This window comes from Colletotrichum chrysophilum (genome assembly GCF_026319265.1).
Source record: "Colletotrichum chrysophilum strain AFK26 chromosome Unknown scaffold_6, whole genome shotgun sequence".
In the NCBI taxonomy this organism is placed as follows: Eukaryota; Fungi; Ascomycota; class Sordariomycetes; order Glomerellales; family Glomerellaceae; genus Colletotrichum; species Colletotrichum chrysophilum.
The window spans coordinates 683,071-690,759 of NW_026517293.1; positions in this window are offsets into that span (position 1 = coordinate 683,071).

The following is a 7,689-nucleotide window of genomic DNA, read 5'->3' on the forward strand; positions in this document are numbered from 1 at the left end:
CTTCATCCCATTGTGTTTACTTTGTCTGCATACTTTGCAGTCATCTACGGATATTTGGTACGGCAGCCGCTCTACTCGTGTCGAATTTAGCTGACAATCCTTTGCAAGTACCTATTTTTCACGACGGTAGCAATAGTCTTCACTGAGAAGTACGGCTTCTCCGCAGGCTCTTCCGGCCTCACCTTCATGGGTGTCGGTATTGGTACAGTGACCGGCACCCTTATTGTCTCTTTCTGGGGGGACAAAGTAGCTACATCGCTATCTCAGAAGCGTGGCGCCCGGACACCGGAGTTTCGCCTTCCTTTGATGGCGTATTCTGTGCCGGTGATACCAGGAGGGCTTCTGATGTACGGTTGGACGGCAGAAAAGGGGGTGTTTTGGCTGGTGCCGATGATTGGAACTTTTATTGTTGGGGTCGGGATCTTGTTTGTGTTTGGCCCGCTGGCCTCGTATCTTGTCGATGCATTTACTATGCACGCTGCGTCAGCTCTCGCCGCTTCGACAATTTTCAGGAGCATTTTTGGGGCATTTCTTCCTCTTGCAGGACCTCCGTTATACGACGCTTTGGGTTTGGGGTGGGGAAATACGATTCTTGCTGCTTTTGCTTTGCTTATGGCGCCGATACCCTGGGTGATTATGAAAAAGGGGGAGCTCATCAGGGGCAAATATGCTCACCGTGTTTACTAGACCATGTTTGCTCAGCGTTTTCGATTGTGCGTCATAGAAAAATCAATAGACTCCATCATGAAGAGCGAGATTCAAAGGAAATGGCGTGATTGTGGCAGCTGGATCGACAGATCTTCTTTCCCATCTGAATGGAAGTGTCTGCCATGCAGTAGACAGAGCGCCAGATACTGTAGAAAATCTCTGGCAACACGGGCAAACACCTGGTCACGAAAGCCAGGATCTTGTATCTACCTTGGACGACCGTAAGTAAATTTGAGTAGCTCATAATTCCTCTCCAGCTGTGATGTTCAGTAGAGAGTCTGTTTATACAGAAGTCCCAGGTCCTTGGCTGTCTTGTCAAGATTCACGAGGTGCTACGCACTGCGTGAAGATGAATACATGAGCTCTTTGTACAACTGCAAGTGTAAATAAGATGTTGCTGAGTCTAATATCCCTCTAACTTCAACGTCGACTTCAAATCGCGGGGATTACGGTCGGAACAACAGAACCAGCATCTCCAGAGATCACAGAGCCCATCGGCGTTGCCTCCCGCCCACTGCCCCCTCCTTAACATTGGATTTTGTCATTTCCTAATCGACAGGTCATCTTTGGACACATTTGTCCTCGCCAGCCTTCACCAGTTGACAAGGCCTGCCAACGGCCAGGGGCTTCTCGTCTCATGAGCGAAGCACAACAACACCAACACGAAGAAGGCGAGGAGATCGTAGAGGATCCGGCTGCCTCCCCATCAAGCCCTTGGAGCAGCTGCCGAGCACATTCTCATCCAACCCCTCAAACTTTTGTTGAGAATCTGTCGCAGACCAATAAGTTCTTCCTCCAGTAGCGCTGCTCTACAGGATTCATCCGCATCCTCTCGTCATGCTGGTTGCCGTCGTGGGAAACCATCGCGAGTCGCACCCTACGAAAACACGACCTCGCCAGCCTCTTTTCCTCGCACCCGAGGAGACGCATATCGTAAAACAAGTCCTCAGGGGGTGGGCAAGTCCACATCGAACGACACCTAGCTGAAACTGTGCGACCTCCCCGAGAATATTCAAGTCCAGCTGACCAAAACACAAACAAGCGTCGTGACAAATCAGAGAGCTGCATCTCGACAGTGCCGGTGTAATGCCCAGTCCCAAGTGGACCTTCATGGCATATTTGTACTTACGGGCTAGCCCTCTCGATAGACTAGCGGGCCACACTGGATTATATCGGGAATAGTCGCCCCGGCAGTTCCCTTGGCCTCGCCTGCAAGCTGTTAGAAAACCAAGGTTGAGGATAGTCCGGCATACTCGAGATAGCAGCAGACGGCAGGACGGCAAAGCAAAAAGGCATACAGGCTTATCTGCGATAATACGAAGCGGCAGCGGCTCCCCAGCCCCGAGCAGACGCAGACGCGTCTCCGCACACCATACGTAGGAAAGCACATAGCTTCTGAGACATCCATCCACACCGCTTGGCCGCAGGTCTGAGTCACATGGCAAGTCACAACCCCCCTCCCTCCCTCCTCCCCCTCGAGCTTGCTACGCAGACGGGCGTACCGTCCGTGACCGCCTAGCCGCTGCCAAGAGGAAGTTCCGTCTGGATCCCAGGGCTTTGGATTGTGGCTTGATCTGGGTATTGGGCAGCTAGCGCCGTGATTGGGCGGCGTCGAACGATTTCTTGCATGAAACAAAAAACAGGCTTTACAAAGGAGACAACCCTCACGACGACGACCTTCGGGACCGAGTGGCTGATGAGCGCCACATCCCGTTCCCGACTCCCATCGTCAGCCACGAATGGATACCAGCATGTCAATATATCGGTTCGATATGAGGTCAAGATGACGGGAACAAATGCTCCTAGAGTTGGGAGCGTGACCGGGCCTTGCCTCAGCATGGCATGGCCTCGAGTGGTGCCGGAGGCTCGCGCCGTGCGGTGGTCAAGAGTTCCTCCGTCCTTCATCAGCAGACCAGATAGGCCCCATCAAGGCTGGCAAAAAAAGGGCCCAGTCACCCTTAACTTCAAGGTTCGTCAAAGGGGCTTCCCCGGTTCCCTAGGCTGGCACAGCCGTGCGGGAATGTCACCGTTCCGCTACAACCAGAGTGGAGATGTGTCTGAAGGTTTTGGGACGGACAGCTTTCGTATCACCACGGGAAGCAGCTACGCGGGCGACGACGCGTCGCGAGGGCAAGATCCGAGACTACCGGCGTGCTTCCAAGAGGAGAGAGAACACATCGTGGTATACCAGCCAGGCCACAAGAGGGCGGAGTGGGACGCGCCGGCAAGGATGGGTGGGTGGGGATCATGGGGTTCGAGGGTGATGCGCTCTCTCGATATCTAGAGCAAGACGATCTCGCAGAAGAGGGTGTGGGAGATGGAGCTTGCCAATAGAGATGGTGTTGCGACTAGCAGCTGGTTCCCTGTTTGGAGGACACCCTGTCGACGGCAGCCCACGGCAGGGTCAGTGCCACCGCAGAGACTTGGCTGGACGTCGGTTCGGGATTTCTGTTAAGCATAAGACAACAGCAGGGTGTCTCTATTCGCTCAGAGCGAGGGAGTCGGAAGTCGGAATGGCAGTTGTGGATGACAAGGGGCCCCCCAGGTGATCAAATGCGGAGGATTACAGCAAACGCAGAGGAGCAGAAGCGCGAGACCTTCAGATGGACAAGAAGAAATACAGCCAGTAGTATCCATGCCATGTGTGAGCTGGCTTGGTGTTCGACCCGACCCAGAGATGAACCGACCGACTAGGTCTGACATGGCGCCGTCGTAGGGCTACGCTTCAGACTAGTCCGGTGGCTGGACGTGGCTTGTGCCGTCAGCATGGCAAGAATATGGGGTACTGGCGCGAAGAGCAGCCCGGGATCTTCGCGAGCAGACTTGTGGCGAGGCCTCGAGCTTAGCTAAGGGGCAAGTCATGCGGCAGTGATTAGTGGAGGGACAAGGGGAAGGAGGACAACACGAGAAGCGTTGGTTGTGATATCCTGTTCGGATGAGAGAAGATCGAGAGTGTGGGGTGCTGGGAGAGGACGAAGAGCGTGATGGTGTGGAGGATCGGGAAGGGTGAGCGGAGGCTAGTCGTGATTTGTCTGACATGTTCCCTATGCGGCCGCTCTGGTGACCGCCATTCAATACCGAATAGTCAAAGATCGAGAATGCAGGCGCCGTGAATCCGAGAAAGTGTTTCGTCAACTTCAGACCTGGGCCTCAGGTTCCCGCTGGGGAGGAATCGAATCACATCCGAGAGTCAAAAGACGGACGAAAGAATAGAGGACATGTCGTGCTTGTGGCATCGGGATGTACCATCGGGAGGGCGGGCTGCGAACTGCTGCGAGTGACACCGGCCGCATACATAGCCGTCCGTCCTTATACATGAGATATGGGCGGCCGACCACTAGGAGACGGGACGACCTCGAAGTCGTCGAGCGCACGGAGCCACTTGACGCGACGCCACACAAGCTTAGGCAGGGCGACGACGACGACGACGACGACCGTTTGCTGTGGTCGAGGGGGGACGCTGAGGGCTGGTAGACCCATACGGGCGTGGCCCATCTCCAAGATGGAGGGGACGGAGACGACGGAAGACTGGAGAGGAGCGTCCTTGTTTGCTAAAGGAGGGGTCGTCTTGGAGGGTGGGGGTTGGCCGTGGATGAGTCCTGGGAGGATATTGAAAGCAAACGGCGGGGAGGCTGAGGGAGGATCGGCGTAGGGAATGGGAACCCTTGCACCCTTGCTGCGCTGAGCGAGCGTGAGTCTTGCGTCTCGAGTGCATGGCGAGGTCTGGAGGCGGCGTGGACTAGGGCGAAAGGGGACCTGCTGGTCCAGACCAGGACGAGGGTGGCTTGATCGGGGAATGTCGATGCAGAGCAGGCGGCTTTGCTGGTGGTGTCGAGCGAGAACTTGGCGTGGTTGAAAATGGACGACACGGAGCGCAGAGCGGTGAGCATGGCAAATGATGGGCTGGATGGAGGAGGGGACGGCGCGTGGTTGTAGGTGCCTCTGTGGGCGTGTTGTTGGTGATCCATGATTCATGATGCAGAATATTGCGACTGATTTGGAATCCAGGCGTGGATGGTGTTGCGAGGAACTGGAAGACTGTCCGTCAGGTTGGGGATGTCATGTCGAGTCGAGAGCGTCTGGAAGCTTGGTCTGAACACAGACAAGGTAGGAAGACAGACAGACAGACAGATGTGAGTTGAGCCAAGCTGTCAGTCGGTTTGAACAGATGGAACATGAATTTCTGGCGCAGACGCGAGATGCGCCTCTGCGGTTGTCAGTCGACGGGCCGCCCCACAAGTCAGTCTCCAAACGGTATGTCATGGTTCAGATGAGTTTCCATCGGAAGAAGAGGGCGTCGACGTTTTGCCCAGGATGTTTCACTCGGGGGCGTCAAGCCGCACGGGGGGAGGGGTGGGCATGGGCATGGGCATGCCGCTGCGCAGCAGTTGGGGTCAAGATGGGAAAAAGACAGGCGGATGGGGTTTTGTTGCAGGGATCAGCACGTAATGTAATCAATCAAGCAATCAGTGGTGCGGTGCGCGCAGCGCGATGTGATGCCATGATGCGATGCGGGCCGCGCGCAGGTGGAAGCGGACGTGACTGTATGTATGTATCGTGGTTTAATGGCGACAACGACGGCGACGAGGAGGAAGAGGAGGATTTGCTCTGAACGACGTTGGCGCAACAGCCTCCTGCAGTATCGGACCTTTCCCGGGCATCCCATCTCTGTGCGATGTGACGGCGCACCCGCAACCCACGGGGGAAGTTTGTGCGAGACCACACGGAGCACGACAGGTACGATTTCGTCTTGGCCGGCAGCCATGCAGCGGATGTGTGCCTGTGACTGCTGTGGTCACCGGCTGGCTGGCTGGCTAGCCTACTGACTGAATGATTGATTGCCTTACCGGAGGCATCCGGGACCCCAGGGAGAGGGGCAGAGCGGAAGAGGCCAGTCGCTGCTCACCGAGAAGAGGCAGCTGTCGTCGGGTAGCCACCTGGGGTTGACCGCGTTCCGAAAAGAGTTGGTGAGACGGGTGGCTGCTGGCCGAGGCTGCAACGCCGTCTCAAAGAAGAGCATGATGCAGGTTTGACCACAGCATGGGAGGGGGAGAAGCAAAGAGACAGACAGAAAGAGATACGGAGAGAAGCGGCCACAAGGAGGGCCGGGATGAGCAGACCTGCAGAGTGCAGCAGCCTGGCGGACGAGATGGAGCAAGATCAGAGAGTGGGAGGCGGCACAGCCAGCCGGGGCTGTGATGACGACAGCCCCTGTTGAAGGAGTTGCTGAATGTTGTCTACGGATACCTAGCTGTTTGTCTGGCTGTCTCAACTTGCTCGACTCAGCCGAATACATGTCTGTGCATACGAATGATCGCACATGATGGACAGGGAAGCGGTTCGAAGAATAGACACAGATTGAAGCCAACAGGCAATAGAAATGAAAACATTGATGACAAAAGTGCTCTCAGCCCGGTTGGTTGGATGGTTGGCTGGATGTTTAATTGATTGATCGGTAGAATGAACGATCGTCCAACGGGAGAATTGCTCGAGACATGCGTCGGGTGCTGGAGACGCCATCGGCCGAGAATCGGGCTGGGCAATCGCACCCGAGGACCTACAGGCCCAGGGCTGGCGAGGCGCCTGTTGGCTGGATGCACCATGCTGTTGAAGACGAGCCCCGGTGCATGGGGATCTCGACAGACGTCAAAAAGGCAAAGATCAAGCAACTGACAGGACGTTATCCGTCCAAGAAGTCAGAGAAGTCGAGACATGCATCCCGCCAGCGCGCCGGTCTCGCAGGGGCAGGGCAGGGCAGGGCATCGTCCGTTTGCGAGCGAGCATTCTTGCTTTGCAGCTGAGGCTGCTGCAGCGAGCGTTAACTCTATCTTGCCGTCTTGTCTCTCGTCTATCCCGTCCTTGTCTGTACGTATGTATTATGTATGTATGCATGTCTCTGGGGAGGCGCCTACTGACGTTGTCGGGCACGTTCAGGCTGCTGGAGCTGCAATCAGTGGCAGTGACATACAGTGACATACCTCTCTCAGTGGGTAGGTACGTAGAGTCAGTCCCCCATGTGCGCGTGTGTATGCTAAGGTAGGCCAATCTGTGTACGAGTGAGTGCAAGCTGCGGGTGTGTCTCCGTGGGGAGGGGAGGATGGTGGATGATGGGTGGGAGCATCGCGTCGCGTTGCGTTTGACGTCGCACAGCTGCAACGCTGGAGCGGCGACGACGACTGCGTACTCGCGCGGTCTGCGCCTTGCCCGAGATGGCAGGTTAGGCAAGTCAGAGTTGAGATCACCGCGGGTGGTTTGTGCGCATGGTCGTCCCCCGTTTTGACCTGACATCGCGGGCGTACTGGCGACTGGCGATCGACGAGTGACGGTCTCGATGCGACTCTCGACGTGAGGTTGTTTAGTGTTGATGTCTGTCGATGGGACCCTGGGCTGGGGTTGTACCTACGCGCAGCATGCAGGTATGTATTAGCCGTGGGATACGAACCCGTGACGCTGGACGGGCAGAGACGGGCGAGACACCGGGATGGATCTGCCATTTGCGATGGGCGTAGGCAGGTAGGCAGGTAGGGTATGTCGACGCGGCGGCGGATGCGAGATCAGAGATGCGAAAAAGCAAGCGGACGAGATAGAGACCTGCAGCTCCAAGATGGCCGGTAGGTGGCTTGATTGGCGATGTCGCTGACGATGGCTTGCGCATTAGGCCCGGATATTTCCACCAGCCAGACGCCCAAGGTGAACCCAGATCTGAGTCTGTCTTGGTCTCTTCTGGAACGGGGTATTTGAGATTGCTTTAGAGTCTCGTGTGTCTTGGTCCGTAAACGCACATCATCATCTTACGAAAGTCGACATACGGCCTACATGCGCACGCAGCACGGCGAGCCGTGAAGAGGCGGGGACAGAGTGTGTTGGTTCACGAAGTAGAGACAGAAGAAAAAGAAAGACACAAAATGACCGATGTCGTACAGGAGCAGAGGTTTGAGACGCCCGGAGAGTTCCCAAAATACTGGGCGCCAATTCGTCGTG